This window comes from Myotis davidii, unplaced genomic scaffold, assembly GCF_000327345.1.
Source record: "Myotis davidii unplaced genomic scaffold, ASM32734v1 scaffold802, whole genome shotgun sequence".
Taxonomy (NCBI): Eukaryota; Metazoa; Chordata; class Mammalia; order Chiroptera; family Vespertilionidae; genus Myotis; species Myotis davidii.
The window spans coordinates 1,774,312-1,789,444 of NW_006295887.1; the positions used below are offsets into that span (position 1 = coordinate 1,774,312).

Below are 15,133 nucleotides of genomic sequence, written 5' to 3' on the forward strand. Positions count from 1 at the left end.
TTCCCTTTCACGCACCACTTTTTTAAAGAAAAAATGCTGTCTTTTTTTATCTTACATCAACATTATTACCAGTGTTACCAGGACTTTAGACAGCACCCTCATTCCACAAACAAGGACCTTTGTTTAAATCCTCCAAAGATGATGGGCAGTGGCCATAAAGGAAGTGTGAGCACTGAGACCGACAGGTGTGCTGCATGTCTCTGCAGAGAAACAGACAGAGAGGAGGAGATCTTGATTTTCCATCTTCCTCTGGTTAGGCAGCTGTGAGGGGGACACACCTGAGGACAGGGCGCATGTTCACTAGACATTCTCAAATTATCCACCAAAGTAAAGAACTGGTTCTCAAACTTGAACATAACCAGAATGCTCTGGCGGGCTCATGAAAACATGGATTCCTCCCTAGCTGGTTTGGCTCAGTGGATAGAGTGCAGTCCTGCAGACTGAAGTGTCCCAGCTTTGATTCTGGTATTTTCCATCTTCCTCTGATTAGGCAGCTGTGAGGGGAACACACCTGAGGACAGGGGGGATGTTCACTAGACATTCTCAATTTATCCACCAAAGTAAAGAACTGGTTCTCAAACTTGAACATAATCAGAATGCTCTGGCGGGCTCATGAAAAATTGGATTCCTCCCTAGCTGGTTTGGCTCAGTGGATAGAGTGCAGTCCTGCAGACTGAAGTGTCCCAGCTTTGATTCTGGTCAGGGCACATGCCCGGGTTTTAGGCTCCATCCCCAGTAGTGGGTGTGCAAGAGGCAGCTGATCAATGATTCCCCCTCATCATTGATGTTTCTATCTCCCTGTCCCTTCCTCTATGAAATTAATAAAAATATTTAAAAACACAAAAAACATGGATTCCTAGGCCATGAGTTTATGATTCAGAGCAAGTCGGGTGAGGCCGAGGGTTTGCATTTCTAGCGAGGCCAGGGTGATACTGTCGTTGCTGTTCTAGGGATCCCATTTTGAGAACCACTGATCCAGACTTCTTTAGAATAACAACAACTAGCATTATCCAGCTCAGGCAGGAAATCCATTTCCTGTTCTTCAGCCTCATCTGAGAAGTCCGTTGGCCACCATCTCAAAGTCTATTGACCTTCACCTTCTCACATCACTTGTTTGCTATAAAAATTACCTCATTGGAATCACAGAGATCAGACTTTAAAAAAAAACATGATGTTAAGAAAATTGAAAATCTATTCCAGATGCTTGCTCCAAAATCATTCTTTCTATATTCATAAATAACTAAAGTGTTTATAAAATATGCAGACCCTAGAGCTCCAATTCCAGAGGTTCTGGCTGTTAAACAAAAGCCTTAACTTCCAAGCCGAAAGTCTTCTTAAAAGAAAAGGTTTATTGGGCCATTGTTAGTAAGAAAGGGACCAGATGCTGGGCCATAAAGTCCAAACCAGCAGCAGCACCTGGTGGAAAAGGTGACATGACACGTCCACTGGCCCCCTATCCTGGAGTTTATGAACGCTTCTATACATCCCTTTCCAGGGGTGGGGATGGGGGGCGGGGGGGAGTGTAAGATGTAAATTGTTTAAGTTGTTTTGAAAGAATTTACATTGGTTACAGATCAGGGGGCAGTTCTATGATAGAAACACAGTCAGTGAGGAAGAAATATTGACTACTTTTGATTGGTTACAGGCAACAGCCCTGAAAGTCCATTAATGTGACGGATGTTATGGCTTCTCTGGTCAGTTGATTGACGCCTAGAGGTTGATTCAAAACTCCAACATACGTTCAGGAATGTGAGCAGTTTTTGTCAGCTGGTTCACAGCTCCTAACTGGATAATTATTCTTTCTCCCACTCTCTGGCCACTGGAATTTAACTTAGAACACCTCAGAGCATTTTGCTTGTCATGGCTCTAGGAGCTAGGGGCCAAGAATGTATAGTTTAACCAGAAAATCTTAAAGGGACATTCAATTTTGAGATACCTGTTATGTACCCTTCCTGCAGCTTCCACACAAATGAAGTGTGGCAATTCTTAGTGTCCTTTGCAAGATCCTTTTACTCATTTTTCAGAGTAAGGCTCTCAAATTTCAGTGTTTATTAGAATCATCTGGTTAGTGTGTTAAAAATGCTGACCCCAGACCGCAACTTCCCATCTACCCCGCAGGGTCTCAAGTCAGTGGTGACCCCAAGGCCTGCATTTGACCACACCCCCTAAATGATACTGAGAAGCGCTGTTCTGGAGGAAAGTGATAGCTCCAGTCTCAGGGCTCTCTGCATGATGAGGGTCGAGTCATCACTCAGCAAATATTGATTTTTAGCCTACATCGTGTTAGTAAAACAGAAGAGTTGGAACGGGCTAGTGTTAGTGCTCCTAATGCTATGAAAACACGTCTCCCACAGCTGTTCCAGATGCTGCCTTTGAAGATGACCCCGCCCAGCTTCTAGAGGGTGGGCAGAAAAGAGCACACATATGAACCTTGAACACACCTCCTTTCACTCTGGCCACAGGCCCGCTTTTCTAGTCGTATCAAACCGTTCAGACAGTGTCAACATTCAAATGTCCTTCAGCACAGGCATCACCCAGCATCTAACTCTAGCTTCCAAAGTGATGAGGAGAAATGTTCTCAATGAGCTGAAACCCACCAAAGGGCCATCAGGGACTAGAACAGTCAGGAGACAGGAGCCCTCTGCTTTACCCTTGAGGTGCTTGAATTGCCCACCCACACACAAGTCTCCTGACTCCATCTCTGTCCCTCCTTCTCTGATGTAGAGAAGAAGTCTGAGAAAGTCTTCAAGTTCTCTATCATTGTAAAGTCTTCCCAGGGTCTCCAAGCTGAAGGAAATCCCTTCCCCATGCTCCCTGAACCTTAATCCAGTCTCTCATCTGGTTCTAGTACGTTGGAAGAATTCTTTATTTATCTGCCTCTCTCCTGCCTACAGTGGATTGTGAGCTCTCAAGAAAAGACACTAGGCTTTGTTCTTGTCCCTATACCTCTTAATCCAATGTCTGGAGTTGGCAAAAGCCTAGATGAATGAATGAATGAATGAATGAATGAATGAATGAATGAATAACTTCCCAAGGACCCAATCCTGAAAAAACAATGGTAATACAGGTAGAAAGCCATGTCTGAGCAGCCACACTGTTGTAAGGGCGAGGGCAACATGATGGGGAAGAGAGAAAAGCCACAGACAGATAGTGAGATGGGGTCTGGAATACCAAGGTGAGGTAAGCATCCATCCCTGTGTATGTTTGGAGGAAGGCAGACTCAGTGCTCAGTGCCTGAGTCAGAACTGCTTGAGGATAACTAGTCTCAAAGCCTGGGAAGTAGCTAAGAAGTTGGCAGGCTTCTCCAGTTATGGGATGCATGGCAAGATGCCAGATGGGTCCAAGTACTCTTAAGGGCAGAAGAAATTGGCCCCACTCCCCTCATCCCAAAACGTCCCCATTCAAAGTTGGTTGTTGACATTTTCTAATCTAGAGTCTAGCGTTGACCCAGGGTGCACAACTGGCCCTTTCTTACCTTCTGTTTTATCTTCCACAAACTTTTAGTGGACTTCTCTCTTTTGATGGTTCTTTCATTTCGTCATGAGAGAATAAATCCATAAAATATGCATGATGAACATTCCTTCTAAGCTGAAGTACACATTCACAAACCTAGAGCCTCTTGATTTTGGAGAGGCCAACAATTAGAAAACTGGGAGGATTCCACTGGAGAAGAGAAGAAGAAAGGCTGTGAAGAGGACCCAACTTGCCCATTCTGACCCCTCCATTTACATTCAGCAAAACAAGAACGGGAACGGTCTTGAAGGACAGCTTCTTGTCAGCGGGTTCTGTTGAGACAGACCTTGTTTTTCAGAACTCGCTGCTTTCTCCTGTTAATCCCTCTTATGGGGCTGCCTTTTTTCTGGCTGCTGGGTTGGTTTTTCAATTGCTTTTCTGAGTAGGATTTAGATAAACAGCACATTTCAATTACAATACAAATGATTCTGGCACCTTCCAAAGAGCAAAAATCCAGCAATCCAAGAGCAATAAAAGGTGTTGTCAAGCACGGCTCAGCAAGATGGTGCAATCCATTTTTTTTAATATTCAGAAAACACAGACCATATAATTAAATGAATTTTTTTAGTCTGTTTTCTGCTAAAGTTATTTGAGTCATATTTGTTGAGTCTTTTTAATATAAGTGATTTATAAGATTTCTAAAGAGACTACTGCTGCTAAAGATGATGACACCAGCTATGTAATTTGTTCGTTGGCTGAGTCTTCACTAAAGCTGTCTCCCTGCTCTTCCCCTAAGAGAATTTGCCCCTCCTGCTTATCCAGAGGGTGGGAATGTGTTTGTGTCATCTGACCCTGTCCCTGGCCACAGCTACTTGATCCAGGACAGAATACCGGACCCAAGCTGGGCCAGTCAAATTCCATTTCCTGGTAATCTGAATCTGGACCCCTGAGAATCATTTATTTAGAGAATGGTGGTTCACCAAAATGTAAAACTTAAGGTTGGGGGCAGCTTGGAGCCAAATGCAAATCGTAGACAGCCCTGATAGATACGTGTAGGATGTACTTGAAGGTGTTATCAGTGGAGAGTTCTCCTCATCCCCTCCTTTTGACGGAGAATGTGCCTTTCTTGAAATATCACAAGAAAAAGAATTTTCCGAGACTTGCATGAGAGAATGAGTGGCATTTATTTGCATGGAGTTAAATCCCTGCATTTTCAAGATTCCATTTCCCTCCGTCTCATCATGGAAGTGTAGCTGTGGTTACAGCAGAGCTAGGATTAATGCCACTGCCCAGAGTCTCCATTCTACATCTGCACAGTCTAATCCAGCATCAGACTAGCTCAGCTGTGTTCCCCACTGCAGAATATCATTCTATTGTGTGTGTGTCCTCAGGGCCACATGGCTATGGAGGGAACATGGGTGAATGCAAGAGAAACACAAGAGCCCAGATCCCAGAGGGCCAAGGGCAACAAGAAAGTGAGAATTCCTGTCTGGGATATGTATTCCAAAATTTTCACGTGGGCTTGCAAAGGCTCTGCTCCTCTGGCCAATTATCTCTGTTCCCAGGTTTGACTGAGAGGCACCTTCCCTATGTCACCCCAATTCACTGTGCAAGCTCCCATCCTTCCCTATGTCCAGTCCCTTCCCCAGTCATCTTCAGGGAATGGGCTGGTGATTCCCTGGGGAATGTGAAATTGCAGCTTCCTGGTGAATCTATCCAAATGACCATGCTTATAATGGTCATTATGTATGCCTCCCTTTTGCTCCTTTCCTATTATTAATAACTAGCTAATTACAACAATATCAAAAGGAGAGGGAGAGGTGAAAGACTGGGGTTTCCACTCTGCCTTACGAATGAGGAGAGGTTTGAGAGACAATTCTCCATGCCTCTCCCATTAATTTCAGGTTTTGCTCTGAACAACCTTCTCAAGGATCTTTGTACAGTAATAGCCTTAGAAGAGTAAGATTAAGGTTTCTTAAAGTCAACGTTCCTCAATCTGGTGTAAACTCACTGTGTGCAGCATCCACTTGGGCCCATCTGCCTCTATCACGCAGAGACTGGATTTAGGGTTATTGTAAACAGGAAGTTCATGCTACCTGAGTGATAAAGTCCTTACCTCTGACCCAGGAGTCTCCTGTGGGTTTTGTGTGTGTTTTTTACAGCTTCCGTGGATGTGTTAAGCTAACTACCTGGCTTTCATAGGTGAATCTTCAACCTTCCTTAGCTCTTGATAGAGCATTAAGAAGTAGACTATTTTATAAAGCTGCTCACTCTGTGCATAAGACAATGACAGGTAGAGTGTGTTTACTAAGAAAGCCAAACCTTCTTTCTAAACTCCAGAAGTTTAAAATCCACCTAGAACCACTCTTACAATGAGCTCTTTTAGCTTCCAACTAGATTTGTAGGAACTTTTAGTATGAGCTCATTTTTAAATACATGCATTATAACCTAAACATCAGGAGAGCACTTGTCTATGTCTTGGTTCCTATGTCATTCATTGTGACAGAATTTGAATTTCCAAAGCTAACATAGGAGCAAAAACATTTTTCAAATGCTCCTGTAGTCTTTCTCATGAGGTAATAGGAGGAGGGCCAGAAAGTCTACTTCCTATTGCTGTAAGTAAATTGTCTAGGAACAGAATGTCTGAATTAATAGCTTACTTCCTGTAACAATGATCATAATGATAAGTGCTAAGAACATGTAAGTTTCAGGATCCTACCCTGAGCATTCTGTATATGTCACATGAGTCAACTGTTTAAATAGAGTCTGGTCCCTAGCAAGTGTGACATGAGTGTTTGCTTGCATTATTATCATATTACCTACTTCAATTAGATAAGAACTCTTGTGTTCATGTCTGAGAGATGAGAAAAGTAAGGCTTAAAAAGGTCAGTGACTGGATCAAGGATAATGAGTTGGAGTGTTTTGGCTACAAGTCCAGAACGCACATCTGAAAGCACTAACGCAACAAGAATGTGGATCAACTCAGAAAAGTAAGTTCAGTAGAAGCAGTGCCAAAACTGGCTACCTCATCAGCTCTCTGTATTACCAAGCACCCTACTTCTTTCTTACTTCTTCCCTATTATCTTTAACGTATTGGCTTTCATATCGGACAAGCTTTTCCCCTCAGAGTCACAAAGTGGCTGTAGCCCCTCCAAGCATTATAGTCCCATGGGACAGTAGCCAAAGTTTTCCCAGAAGTTGCACCTACAACTTCCATAATCTATTTTCATGTCTCTTTGACCAGAGTTGGGCCACCCCTAAAGCAATCACAGATTCTGGGGAGGGAACCAACTCCAGCACTTAAGTATATTTAAAACTAAGTCCTAAACAAAATCAAAAATCTGCCCCCAAGAAAGGTGAGGTAGTGGAGTTTGGGAGGCTTGCAACATTGGCTAAAATCTTTGACCCAAGGTTGTGTATTTCTCCAGTGCTTTTGGGAGTATGATCAGAGGAGGGTCAAAGCTGCCCACTGCTAGTGTTGCTGCCAGAGGAACTCCTTGTGTCATGGAAAGCATAGTAATGTCTTTCATCCCTGGGTGGATCTACAATGGCTTTAGCCCTGTGCTCTAGTTCCTAGGATTGTACAAGAAATCTAGAAACCTTGTACTCTTTGGTCTGTACAATGCAGGCAAAACCACTGTTCTACACAAGCTCAAAAATAACAGACATGCTCCAACATTACATCTGATATCCAAGAGCTGACAATTGCTGAATTGACTTTTACAACTTTTGATCTTGGTGGGCATGAGCAAGCAAGATGAGTTTGGAAAAAATGATCTCCCAGTAGTTAGTGGGATTGTCTTTCTGGTGGACTGTGCAGATCATCCTCACCTCATGAAATCCATAGTTGAACTTAACGTTTCAATGATTGTTGAAACAATATCCAATGTGCCAATCCTTATCTTGGGTTACAAACTGAGAGAACAGATGCAATCAGTATAGAAAAACTCTGAGAGATATTTGGGTTTTATGGACAGACCACAGGAAAGGGGACTGTGACCCTGAAGGAGCTGGATGCCCGCCCCATGGAAGTGTTCATGTACAGTGTGTTCAAGAGGAAAGGCTATGGCGAGGTTTCCGCTGGCTCTCCCAGTACATTGACTGATGTTTGGACAGTGAAAATAGGAGTTTTACTTCTGGGGACTGATCCTATTCACAGCTTCTCATGAACTTTTCTAATAGAACAAGAAAAGCTCTTTAACCACCTCTGGTATTGAGAAGCCAAGATTCTCTGTCAGCTCTCACTTCACCCAGGGGCAACATGTGCTCTTCTCCACATGGTTGGAGGTCATGCTGCCCATGTACTAGAGTAAGTTGGCATCCCGGGCTTCGGAAGCTGGCAGGATTTGGCAGGTGAAGCTGTGTGCCATCAGCAGGCAACTAAAAAGGAAAACATGTCTCACCACTGTGGTTGATTTCAAAAGAAATGGTTCCATTTTTCAAAGGAAGTGCTACTGTAATTGGTTTATCTTCTAACATTTTGAGTTTACAATCTACTTGGTTCAGGGTTTTCTGTTCTTTTTGTTTTAAATCTAGTGAGTGGTATTTAGATACTTCATACAATTATGCAGAGGTCCATGTTGGAGGCCAGAGCTCAGTCAGGTGAACTTACTCCTGTTGGGTTAGCAGGTTAGTGGGAGAAGCTCCCCTGTTTGTCTAACTGCCTGTAGTAGGTGGCATCACCTTGTGCACAGAGAACTTGGAAAGGGCAGAACCTGGCCTCACAGGTGCAGCAGGTGTCCACTGTGGCAAGCGAGGGCTATTCCCCGTCACGGAGTCTATAGCAGATTGCTCACTGAGGAGGAGTTCGTTAGAGAGTGGGTTATTGTTGTTATTATTAATTATAAAGTTAACAAATTTCAGCAAGTCTTTATTTTAACTGTTGAGAAGTTTTACTTCTCTCTCTTTTCTGAATAGAAAACTTCCCTGAATAGAAAAGTCACACAGGACAAAGTTAACAGCAGAAGGGCTCTTAAGTCTGTGGTTTAAGAACTTAAAAATCTGGTGTTGTGGCATTTGGTCAAAGCTTGGAAAGATTCACTCAGCAGGCTTTAAGTTTTCCACTTGCAGAGTTTGCCTGGGGCAAAGCCAGATGCATCAGGAGCTTTAAGATACCAAGCACCAGAGACCCTGGTTGGGGTGTTAATCAGAATCAACACATATAGTACTTATTGGTGCCAAACATTGTGCTGTTTCACATGTCAACTTGTTTAGCCCTGGTTCAATTCCCGGTCAGGACACATGCCTTGACTGTGGGGAAAAACCTCTCTATCAGCCCTGAATTTTCCAATCTTTTGTTCTTCCGGTGCATACGATTTTGTCATTATGATGATGTGTTGAGGGCAGTGACTCTTGGTATCCACTCAATTCTGCTTTCCTTATTTTAGTAATCTTTAAAAGCTAAGATCCTTTTACCAATCCCTGTACCCCACTCCTGACCCAGGCCTGAAGCCTGAGGCATGGTGGCACTTGAGAGCTAAGTAGGGAAATGGGACAGATAAAAGAGTGTCCTCAGGAAGAGCCAAATGTTTCCCAGAGGCACATATCCCCCTCCACCTTCACCTCAGGAGAGAGTCAAGCAGCCCCACTGCCACTCACTGGAGAACCCACTGTTGCTTGCGTTGTCTGCATCTCAAATGTTTCTCTGATTCCTCCCTAAACATAAAAGACTTAAGAGAGTATTTTTGAAAACAGTATGATTCTCTACTCTGGGCCTTGGACACAGGACATTTCACTTGAATCTCTAGCAGTTCCTGGTCTCGTCAGTGAAGTGCACACCTCAACTTTTCCTCTACAAAACCCCTTCTGGAGGGCGTTCTGGGGAAAGCAGTGACAGCCTAGTTGATCCAGCGCCTAACAGACTCATGTTTTCCTGCCACTTGCTGTGGTAATGCGCCAAATTAAACAGAAGAGTCTCCTCTTATTAGAGTATCCATTTATCCTGATTTGCCTGGACAGCATAGTTACTAATAGGGCTTCTTTCACTCCTAAAAGAATCTGGTTTGAGTATAATCCATTTTCAAGTTGTGCGTCAAGGCAGAAAAGGTTTGCTCTGTTTTGGTCATTTTTACAAGTTGGGATAATAATAATAATGTTTTTCCCATGCATCTCAGGATTATTTTAAATACAAGTTAGATATGAAAAGACTTTCACAAACCTATATCAACTAATAACAAAATCAATTATAATAATGCAGGGTGGGTTATCAATGGCCTCCATCATCCCCTGTAACCTTTGCCCTCTGAAGGCAGCCAACCAGTGGTACATCAGACAGCATGGGGCCATGTGGGGGCAGGCAGATCTTCTCTTTAGTCTCATTTCCAAGACTGTCCCTTTAAGGGCACCAAAGAAGGGTAGACAAAGAAACAACCAGGAGCTGACAGTCACTGCCCACAACCACAGCACTCAACCATGTAATTACTATCATCAGGCCCACTTTCCAGAGGTGGAAACTTAGACATAAAGACACTGCAGAACTTGTCCAAGGTTGGGTATCTGATAAGAGGTGGAGCTAGATTTGAACCAGGCAGTCTAGTGGCAAGGTCCTGGCCTATCTGCCCATGTCTTCCCTGGTACAAGCACACAGCTCTTGCAACAGGCCCGAGGCTCCTTGTGCAGACCTCACAGACCTGAACCCTCAGGTCATTCTCTGCCAGCAACGGGAGAGCCACACAGTTCTGACCCTGACCCCAGATCTGACCCTGACCCCTGGCTTATATAGGTTTTCTGCTTTTTTCACAGATTGAGTAGGAGAGGTTTGGAGAGACCCTACATGGGGTTGGTTACCAGTTCAATAATAAAAAGCAGAGATTATAAATTCATTCAACTCCTATGGTGTGATTTTTTTCCCCTGAGCCTTTGCTCTGAGAACATGATACCTGTGGAGGTGAGTGGGAAGGGGGTGAGTGGGAAGGGAGCCAGGGGAAGAGAAACTGAACTTTAATACTGAACTATTTCTTTGTTTCCCAGGGCCAGGCAGAGCCTGTCAGGGTAGGCATTTGACACATGTGGTTGAACTGAGCTTGCAATGCATATGCTGGGCCAGGCCTACCAAACCCAGAAGTTTCATTTGCTGTACAGTTGGATGGCCCACATCTGTCTTGAAAAGAACATGTGGAGCCAGAGAGTGCAAACATGCTGTTGAATGTGCATGCAATGCTATGTGGGAGACCCCAGCTGGCTTAGCACAGCAAATGAGACTTCTGGGTTTGGTAGGCCTGGTTCTGATGATGAGAGGAAGATATGGGGGAGGGAAGGAGAATGGTGACTGAAAAGAGCACCCTCTGCTCTTCCTAGTCATCAGCTTCTAGAACTTACTCTTCCTGGCAGGAGGGCTTCAAGAGAAAACATCCTGGACCTGTGGGTCCAGCAGAGGCTGCCTGTCCTGGGCCTTCTCCCGCAGCCAGTAGGCGGTCCCAGCAGCACAAGGAGGCTGCTGGGAGGCTGAAGATCATCTAGGGGGTGCTGGGAGGGCAGCCTTAGGGGACGCCCTGATTACAGTGGGGCAGCACTCCTCTCTGAGTGAGGGAGAGGCAGAACAAGACCCTCCCTGCAGTATTCGGCCAAAGTCAGGCTTTTGCCAGATGTGAGCCTGGTATATGGGAAACTGCCAGGAGACCTGAATTCTGGTCCTAGATGCAGGTGTCATATGAACCAGCAAGTGAATGAACCCCGGGGTCCTCTCAGTTCTGCCTGTGAAATCAGGAGCCCCTCCCAGCACTAGCGCGTGGTGACTCTCAGAGTCTAACTTGCCTATTCCACACTGTCTATTTCTGTTCCACACTACTTCTTTTCTCATTTTTAGTTTAACAGACATTTGTTCCTTTAGTTGAACACCCTCTACACATAAAATAGATGGCCTAAGATTTTTGAGTGGAAGGGAATTTAGGCCTTAAGAGGTTTTATGAGTCTGCTCCATGTTTTCTGGAAACCATTTAACTGAGCCTTTTAAGACCCCTGATGGCTGCGGTCTAATGGAAAAAAGCTTCACACTGTGTATTTCAACTTCTCCCTCACAGAATGAAAAAAAGAAGGGCCTTGGCCTAGACTGTCTTTGGGCATAAAACCATTAGATCCTGACCCCTCCAGTGGCCAGCCAGCAGAGTGATGGGTCAGATGTGATCAGTGCTGATCTAATGGGTCTCACTGGGCTGATTGGCCAGGTGAGAGGGGTACACTTGGATGGCTCACATCTGTCTTAGAAAGAAAATGCTTAGCCAAGTCTGTACTACATACTGGAGACATGCCTGTGGATTGGTCGCTCCTAACTCAGGTGAAGAACCAGGACATGAACCATCCCTAACTTGTCAGTCCCCGTTTGAATTACCTGGGGAATCTGAAGTCAGTCAGGGCTGCTGTCCGTGGGCCTTGTGTGACTGTGACATCTTTGCAGTCTTTAAAACTGAACCATTTCTTTGTTCCCCAGTGCCAGGCAGGGTGGGTGCTTGATAAATGTGGTTGAACTGAGCTGCAAGGACACCTTGGGCTGGTGGCAGTGAGGGAAGGGGCTCTGGCACTGGCGATGGTCGGAAATGGGGGTGGGCTGCAGGGCTGCCCCCCAGCCTGGGTGGGGGCCTGGCGCTTCTCTTGAGTCTGGTGCAGTGACTCTCACCGGGAAAACTCTTGAGAACAAGGTGGGACACTGGTCTTGGCAACACTCACGCTTATTGAGTATTTTAAAATGCAACCTTTTTAACACAGTTGAGGATGGTTGAAGGAGAAACGGCCTTAGGTGATGGAAGGAAAAGTCCTTGAGAGGCAGGGGCTTCAGCCGGAGCCAGGCGCTGTGAGCAGTGACTTCACCTCTCTAAGCTCTTCACTTCAACTATGCATAACGGGACGGGGTGAGTGCTGAGTTCTTGTCAGCTTTCTCTAAGACACTGGCAAGGCTTGCTAACCGAGACAATGGAAGGGTGAAGACAGCATTTATTTGTTGTTGTTTTTTTAAAAAAAGTATTTATTATTGATTATTTTTTAATCTTTATTGTTGAAACTATCACATATGTCCCTTTTTTTCTCCCATTGACTCCTTACAGCCCACCCCCCACCCCAGGCCTCCACACCCTATTGTCTGTGTCCATGGGTTAGGCATGTATGCGTACAAGTGTTTTGGTTGACAACATTTCTATCCTAGTGCTCTCTCCATCACCTGTTAAACATGAGCACCACTCCTGCCCTTGGGCCCACAGTAATAAATCATGCAGGGGAGGGGCCAGGGTGTGGTCCCATTCACCACTCTCTTCCTCAGCTGCAGAGCCTCTCACTCCTGGGGTGGAATGACTCAGCAGCAGCAAAGCATGCCCAGGAGACCTTCCCTGTGGTTCCTGTGCTGCAAGACTGCAGGGAGCTGAGGTCAGTGACGGTGTCCTGAGGGCTCTGACGTGTTTCCTCTGTCTGGGCAACGGCCGGGAAGGCGCTTTGACCTTCGTGTTCTGCGTACTGGTACCAGGGCAACAGCGTTTGGCTGCAACATGAGTGAAAGCACTTTTTTAAATCACAGGTAAAAACAGCCTTCAGGCATCTCTCAATCAGTGAACTTGATTTGCCTTTTAAAATGATCTTTACTTACTTGACTGCTCAGTGACAAGCCAAGTGTTTAATGTTTTCAGATGGTCGGGAAGGTGATATGTGGACGTGGCAAGCAGTCACTCAATGGACTTCTTGCCGTATTTGTCAGCAATATGTCTTTGAGCAAAGATGAGCACTATTTTCATAGTAACCTATAAATTCTGGCTTTACGTTCATTATATGTTAAAAGCTGATATGAAAAGCAAAACCAAGCACATGCGGCATGTGTTGGCTGTGCTATCTCAGATGTCAGACAAGGAAGCAAGAGCAGTGACTGGGCAGATCCCCAAGAATCTGGGTGTGGAAGCTCTCATCCTCATCCCTCACACTCTCTCACCCTAAGCCAGGGGTAGGGGACCTTTCTTCTGCCAAGGGCCATCTGGATATTTATAATATCATTTGCAGGCCATACTAAATTATCAACTTAAACATTAGCCTGCTATATTTGGTTATTTAATTAACTCGCCCCTAATGCCTTGGCAGGGCCAGACCAAATGATTTCATAGACCGTCTACGGCCCGAGGGCTGGACATTCCCCACCCCTGCACTAAGTAGATGACAGAATGGCCTCAAATTCCTTACGCACAAATGTCAAAATCCTAAGCCTCTGTATTCTGCCACAGCTCCATAGCGTTGCCCACCACCAGCCTGCATCATGCTCACCGGAAGCTCTGTTCTATGGAAGTGTGTGCAGATGGGCATGTAGGTGGTGGGCGTGCAGGCGGGCGAGCTTGCGGACAGCACTCTGAGTGCTGCTTCTTTCTGGCAGTGCAGCAGCTCTGAGGTGCAGGAGGAGCCGCTGCAGAGAGCACCCTGCCTCATGAAGCTTGGAGACTGTTTGTAGCAAGAGATGGACGTTAATCTGGTAAGCACAGAGCTGAGAGTACAATTCTAAACTGAAATAAAAGATATACAAGAGATAAATCTAGTTTTAATGAGATGATATCCTAAGAGAACTTGACCTTGTCTTAGGGCAGCCTTCCCAGGATTGGCTGTATGGGAATAAACAGAAGAAGCGGGTGGGGTAGAAGGTGTGCAGGGCTCTCAGCAGAGGGGACAGCAGGTGCAAAGGGCCTGTGGAGGAAAGCATTGGAGGTGCCCAAAGTGACTAGAACAGAGGCCGATGGGGGTGGATGCTTCCCAGCCAACCGGAAGCGCTGGCAGACACAGACCAGCAGCTCCTCACAGCCCCCTTGAGGATGAAAGACCTGCCATGGGACTGCAGTGACAAGCTCTAATGACAGGCTGGGGTCTACCTGGCGAAGAAGCTCATCAACTTGTAGTTTGTGGAAGGTGGGCCCCTGTTCTCAAGGAAATGAAACTGCATTGAGGCAGGAGGCAGAGGAAAGTGGGGAGGACAGGGGAGACTGTGGAAAGCCCCTCTCTTTCTTGTTGGGTGGTTGAACAATGGTTTCCTTGAGTCCTCCAGCCTTGAGCAAGCTGTTAGTGCCAACCTAAGGGTGAAGCCGGAAGAAGATGCCAGGAGTGTGATGGATAGCAGCTGCCATTCATCAAATATGCAGGAAAGGGCAAGTCTCATCTGAGGATAATATTGGTCATGAATGTCCTATCTTAAAAGGTGTGTATTTCAGGCAGGAACCTGGGAACCGTGTGGCCAGTAGTCCCTCAGGGGGAAGCCATTGTCCTCATGGGCCCCAGGTTAGAATCTTGGTGTTTGTCACTGGATCCCTGCAACTCTTCTGCTGCTTGTTCCCCATTTCCAGGGCCTGACTTGGAGCGAGGCACCCTCGGGTTCTTTTGTCTTTCGCAATCACACTTTCAAAACACTCCTAAAAGAATTTCGATTCTGTTAGAATAATATTTTCTTTCTCCTGTGAGAGGAAACCAGTTGTTTGCCCATGTCTGAACCTGCTGACTAAAAAGGGGAGAAAGGTCCCTCTGAAAACGAAAAGAGATAGCACTGAAACCAGGCACATGGAGAGAGAGAGAGAGAGAGAGAGAGAAGAGCATTGCCTGTAATATATTTTATGAAAATGCCTGAAAAGGTCAGGGTTATATTTTCTTTTTAATATATTTTTATTGATTTCAGAGAGGAAAGAAAAGGGGAAAAGAGATGGTGAGAGAATCATTGATCAGCTGCCTCCTGCACATC

At 45.4% G+C, this 15,133-nt stretch overlaps 1 pseudogene; it reads left to right on the plus strand.

Annotated features, from left to right (window-relative positions):
* The first annotated feature begins 6,972 nt into the window (after positions 1-6,972).
* LOC102759222 lies at positions 6,973-7,558 on the plus strand (annotated as a pseudogene).
* The last annotated feature ends 7,575 nt before the right edge of the window (positions 7,559-15,133 follow it).